Source organism: Canis lupus, chromosome X, assembly GCF_003254725.2.
Source record: "Canis lupus dingo isolate Sandy chromosome X, ASM325472v2, whole genome shotgun sequence".
NCBI lineage: Eukaryota > Metazoa > Chordata > Mammalia > Carnivora > Canidae > Canis > Canis lupus.
The window spans coordinates 57,158,275-57,165,010 of NC_064281.1; the positions used below are offsets into that span (position 1 = coordinate 57,158,275).

The window sequence follows — 6,736 nt, forward strand, 5'->3', positions numbered from 1 at the left end:
ATTTAAGGAAAGGATCTTTCTATCTCATATCTTGATCCAGGCTCTTGGAGTTATATTCTGCCTTTCCATAATACATCTTCTCACAATTTTTATGAGGAGTAAAATTGCCCCTATTTTGCTGGTAGGGAAATGGAGATATAAGCAACAATTCATTTTCCAAACATACGCAGCAAGGCAATCATGGATATTGATTAGAACTCTGAGTTACATAAAAATGACTTTTACGGTCTCTAGTGATGGAATCAAACTCAAAGCCCCTTCCTATTCATTTGGTATCAGATTATGTCACTGAAGCTGCATACAGCTCCTCGATGTACACACCAGCAGATAATTACTACCTAGAAATGCAAACTTTACCCTTTGTTTTTCAGCTCACCTACTCTCCCCATCAGTGAATTGAGGGCTTCTACCAATAACCTTAATAATGCCTTACATGTGTGTAATAATATTTTTGAATGTACTTTCACATTTCATATTATCTGACCTAATATCCTTATCCCTTATGAGATAGGTAAAAGTTGTTATTTCCCACTTTGTAATTTAAGAAAGAAGAGACTAGAGGGGCTTAAATATCTTTGGTTAACCACTTTTTTTCCTTAGCCCAGGTATAGATATTGGGGAAAGGTAATAAAGATAGGTCAATTTAAGCTCTCTTTCTCTTCAAAAAGTTACCAATTTTCAGTAAGTTAATGGCAAAATCTAGGATTAGAACACAGATCTACTAAATTGAATGATTATTTATTTAGTGCTTACACTGTGCTAGGATTTCTTGACTCCCAGGACAGCATGCTTTCTATTCCACCTAATTGCTCCCAATAACTATGAGGTGAAATACATAGCATGCTAATTGGCAAGCAGGCCATCTGGAGGGCTGAACAAAGAAAATCAGGATTAAAATGAGTTCTTCCAATCTAGTGAGGAGAAAGGTGGGGATTTTAAGGATGAGGAAGCTAAGTTCTGAGTATACATAGTTACTTAGATTCCTCAACCCTAACACTGCCTCACCAAAAAATAAGAATACCTTTGGCTATAGCAGTTGGATTTCTCTATGGGTTGTTATTTCCTGCTATAAACTTATGTTCAACAGAGAAGAACGGTTTTCCATTTTTATAGATTCTAATTTTCTAGAACTTGCTAACAGAACCACAATACAGAGTTTTTGTCCTTAATAGCATTTTGCAGCCATTTCCCCTAAGAAGACATGTTGATTCTTTCTCTGAGATCCAAGAAAAATACACACCCCTTGCTTTTATGGTTATATTATGGTGGTGTGTGCTGGGAGGTACGCACAGAAAAGGTTAGACAGCAAAGTTCAAAAGTTGAATTTAAAGTAGGTTTCAACAGGGGCACCTGGATGGTTCAGTCAGTTAAACATCTGCCTTTAGCTCAGGTCATGATCTCAGGGTCCTGGGATTGAGATCCGCATGGAGCCCCACATTGAGCTCCCTACAGGACAGGGAGTCTGCTTCTCCCTCTCCTTATGCCTCAACCCTCCCGCTCATTCTCTCTCTCTCTCTCTCCCTCTCTCTCTTAAGTAAATAAATGAAATCTTTAAAGTAGGTTTCAATAAAGAAATTATTTTCCTAAAAAACCTGTCTCCGCGGGGCGGGCAGCAGCGCTTCCTCCTTGGAGTGCGGGTTTGTCCTTCCACCCCTGCCTCCGCGGCGCCTGGGAGAGCGAGGGGGCGAGCGGAAGGTGCGCGGGAGACGAGGCCCGCGATGCGGCCGGCGGGAGCCGCGGCGCTCGCGGGGTCGCTGTGCGGGGAGCTGCTGCAGGCCCCGCCGCCCCCGGCCTCGCAGATGCCTCCGGCCGCGCCCTCGGGGCCGCGGCTCTCCGCTCCAGCTGGTGAGATCCTCAACCGCCTTCCGGAGCCGCTGCTGCGGAGGCTCAGGGTGAGCCTGGACAGAGCGCCTGAGGGCTGGGGCTGGAGGAAGCTGGCCAAGGTGGCGGGGAGTCGGGGGCGCCTCTGGCTCAGTTGTCTGGACTTGGAGCAGTGTTCTCTTAAGGTCTTGGAGCCTGAAGTCCAAGCTTATGTTTACTGAAGCTGATGGGTGAGAAAGGTTGTACAGTCACAGAACTGAGTGACTTTCTGCAGGCTTTGGAGCACACGGAGGTTCTGCTTCTTGGCCCCCCAGGAATAAAGATCACTGTCAACCCAGAATCAAAGGCAGTCTTGGCTAGACAGTTTGTGAAACTGTGTTGCCGGGCAACTAGACATCCCTTCGTACAGTATCAGTGGTTTAAAATGAATAAAGAGATTCTGAACGAAAATGCATCAGCACTCATTTTTAACACAGTACATGTAAAAAGATGCAGGCTTTTATGTGTGTCGAGTTAATAATAATTTCACCTTTGAATTCAGCAAGTGGTTGGTCACAGCTGGATGTTTGTGATGTCACAGAAGTAACAGGAAGCTTCCAGAAAGTTCAGATGGCATCTCTGAATCCAAGTTGCAAATCTGTGTTGAACCAAGGTCCCAAAGGCTAATAATGCCTGGCAGTACATTGGTCTTACAGTGTGTTGCTGTTGGAAGCCCTATTCCTCACTACCAGTGGTTCAAAAATGAGTCACCATTAATACATGAGACAGGAAAGCTATACATGGTGCCTTATGTGGATCTGGAACATCGGGGAACCTATTGGTGTCATGTATATAGTGATCGAGACAGGATAGCTAGAAGGTGGAAATCATCATAGGAATAGCAGATGAGGGATCCCTGGGTGGCGCAGCGGTTTAGCACCTGCCTTTGGCCCAGGGCGCGATCCTGGAGACCCGGGATCGAATCCCACGTCGGGCTCCGGGTGCATGGAGCCTGCTTCTCCCTCTGCCTGTGTTTCTGCCTCTCTCTCTCTCTCTGAGTGTGTGACTATCATAAATAAATAAAAATTTTTAAAAAAAGGAATAGCAGATGAGGCAGTGGAGTGCACTGAAGATGAATTAGATAATCTTGGACAACCCAACAAAAAAGAGCAAACAGCTAATCAGCCTTTGGCAAAGGACAAAGTTGTTCTTTTGATAGGAAATATGAATTACTGGGAGCACCCCAAGCCTAAAGCTCCTTTGGTGGATGTATGTGAATTGACCAACTTGTTAGGACTACTAGATTTCAAACTTGTTTCACAGTTGGATCTTACTGAATACGAGATGTGAAATGCTGTGGATGAATTTTAACTACTTTTAGACAAAGGAGTATATGGATTATTATATTATGCAGGGCATGGTTATGAAAACTTTCCTAACAGCTTTATGGGCCTTGTTGATGCCCCAAATCCATATAGGTCTGAAAACTGTCTGTGTGTACAAAATATACTGAAACTGATGCAAGAGAAAGAAACTGGACTCAACGTGTTCTTGTTGGACATGTGTAAGAAAAGAAACGACTGGGATCCCTGGGTGGAGCAGCGGTTTAGCGCCAGCCTATGGCCCAGGGCGCGATCCTGGAGACCCGGGATCGAGTCCCACGTCGGGCTCCTGGTGCATGGAGCCTGCTTCTCCCTCTGCCTATATCCTGCCTCTCTCTCTTTCTCTCTGCGTGACTATCATAAATAAATAAAACATTTTAAAAAAAAGAAAAGAAACGACTATGATGATACCATCCCAATCGTGGATGCACTAAAAGTCACCGCCAACATTGCCTTTCGATACGCCACATGTAAAGGAGCAGAAGCTTTTGAAATCCAGCATTCTGGGTTGGCAAATGGAATTTTCAGAAAATTTTTATTTCTTTTTATTTACTTTTTTAAACAAATTTATTTTTATTGGTGTTCAATTTGTCAACATACAGAATAAAACCCAGTACTCATCATGTCAAGTATCCACCTCAGTGCCTGCCACACAGTCACCCCCACACCACGCCCTCCTCCCCTTCCACAACCCCTAGTTCGTTTCCCAGAGTTAGGACCATTCATGATCTGTCTCCCTTTCTGATATTTCCCACTTATTTTCTTCTCCTTTCCCTTTTATTCCCTTTCACTATTTCTTATATTCCCCAAATGAATGAGACCATATAATGTTTGGCCTTCTCCAATTGACATTTCACTCTGCATAATACCCTCTAGTTCCATCCACGTGAAGCAAATGGTGGGTATTTGTCATTTCTAAAGGCTGAGTAATATTCCATTATATACATAAACCACATCTTCTTTACCCATTCATCTTTTGATGGACACCAAGGCTCCTTCCACAGTTTGGCTATTGTGGACATTGCTGCTATAAACATCGAGGTGCAGGTGTCCCCGTGTTTCATTGCATCTGCATCTTTGGGGTAAATCCCCAGCAGTGCAATAGCTGGGTCGTAGGGCAGATCTATTTTTAACCCTTTGAGGAACCTCCACACAGTTTTACAGAGTGGCTGCACCAGTTCACATTCCCACCAACAGTGCAAGAGAGTTTCCCTTTCTCCACATCCTTTCCAACATTAGTAGTTTCCTGCCTTGTTAACTTTCCCCATTCTCACTGGTGTGAGGTGGTATCTCATTGTGGTTTTGATTTATATTTCCCTGATGGCAAGTGATGCAGAGCATTTTCTCATGTGCTTGTTGGCAATGTGTATGTCTTCCTCTGTGACATTTCTCTTCATGTCTTTTGCCCATTTCATGATTGGATTGTTTGTTTCTTTGGTGTTCAGTTTAATAAGTTCTTTATAAATCTTGGATACTAGTCTTTTATCTGATACGTCATTTGCAAATATCTTATCCCATTCTACAGGTTATCTTTTAGATTTGTTGACTGTATCCTTTGCTGTGCAAAAGCTTCTTATCTTGATGAAGTCCCAATACTTCATTTTTGCTTTTGTTTCTTTTGCCTTCATGGATGTATCTTGCAAGAAGTTACTGTGGCCGAGTTCAAAAAGTGTGTTGCCTGTGTTCTCCTCTAGGATTTTGATGAAATCTTGTCTCACATTTAGAACTTTCATCCATTTTGAGTTTATCTTTCTATATGGTGAAAGAGGGTGGTCAAGTATCACTCTTCTGCATGTGGATGTCCAATTTTCCCGGCACCATTTATTGATGAGACTGGCTTTTTTTCCAGTGGATAGTCTTTCCTGCTTTGTCGAATATTAGTTGACCATAAAGTTGAGGGTCCACTTCTGGATTCTCTGTTCTGTTACATTGATCTATGTGTCTATTTTTGTGCCAGGACCACACTGTCTTGATGACTGCAGCTTTGTAGTACAACATGAAATCTGGCATTGTGATGCCCCCGGCTATGATTTTCTTTCTCAATATTCCCCTGGCTATTCGGGGTCTTTTCTGATTCCACAGAAATCTTAAGATGATTTCTTCCAACTCTCTGAAGAAAGTCCATGGTATTTTGATAGGGTTGCATTAAACGTATAAATTGCCCTGGGTAACATTGACATTTTCACAATATTAATTCTGCCAATCCAAGAGCACGGAATATTTTTCCATCTCTTTGTGTCTTCCTCAATTTCTTTCAGAAGTGTTCTATAGCTTTTAGGGTATAGATCCTTTACCTCTTTGGTTAGATTTATTCCTAGGTATCTTATGCTTTTGGGTGCAATTGTAAATGGGATTGACTCCTTAATTTCTCTTTCTTCAGTCTCATTGATAGTGTATAGAAATGCCACTGATTTCTGGGCATTGATTTTGTATCCTGCCATGCTACCAAATTGCTGTATGAGTTCTAGCAATCTTGGGGGGGGGGTCTTTTGGTTTTTTATGTAGATTATCATGTCATCGGCGAAGAGGGAGAATTTGACTTCTTTGCCAATTTGAATGCATTTTATATCTTTTTGTTGTCTGATTGCTGAGGCTAGGACTTCTAGTACTATGTTGAATAGCAGTGGTGAGAGTGGACATCCCTGTCTTGTTCCTTATCTTAGGGGAAAGGCTCCCAGTGCTTCCCCATTGAGAATGATATTTGCTGTGGGCTTTTCATAGATGGCTTTTAAGATGTTGAGGAATGTTCCCTCTATCCCCACACTCTGAAGAGTTTTGATCAGGAATGGATGCTGTATTTTGTCAAATGCTTTCTCTGCATCTATTGAAAACATCATATGGTTCTTGTTTTTTCTCTTGCTGAAATGATGAATCACACTGATTGTTTTACGAGTGTTGAACCAGCCTTGCATCCCGGGGATAAATCGTACTTGGTCATGATGAATAATCTTCTTAATGTACTGTTGGATCCTGTTGGCTAGTATCTTGTTGAGTGTTTTTGCATCCATGTTCATCAGGGATATTGGTCTATAATTCTCCTTTCTGGTGGGGTCTTTGTCTGGTTTTGGAAAAAAGGTGATTATGGCCTCAAAGAACGATTTGGAAGTACTCCATCTCTTTCCATCTTTCCAAACAGCTTTAGTAGAATAGGTATGATTTCTTCTTTAAACGTTTGATAGAATTACCCTGGGAAGCCATCTGGCCCTGGACTTTTGTGTCTTGGGAGGTTTTTGATGACTGCTTCAATTTCCTCCCTGGTTATAGGCCTGATCAGGTTTTCTATTTCTTCCAGTTCCAGTTTTGGTAGTTTGTGGTTTTCCTGAAATGCGTCCATTTCTTCTAGATTGCCTAATTTATTGGCGTATAGCTGTTCATAATATGTTTTTAAAATCGTTTTTTTAATAATAAATTTATTTTGTATGGTGTTCAATTTGCCAACATACAGAATAACACCAAGTCATCATCCCGTCAAGTGCCCCCCTCAGTGCCCGCCACACAGTCAACCCCACACCTCGCCCTCCTCCCCTTCCACTACCCCTAGTTCATTTCCCAGG

The 6,736-nt window shown here is 42.3% G+C and overlaps 1 pseudogene; it reads left to right on the forward strand.

Moving 5' to 3' along the window:
• The first annotated feature begins 1,686 nt into the window (after positions 1-1,686).
• On the forward strand, positions 1,687-3,528 carry LOC112671916 (mucosa-associated lymphoid tissue lymphoma translocation protein 1 homolog; annotated as a pseudogene).
• Positions 3,529-6,736: the final 3,208 nt, after the last annotated feature.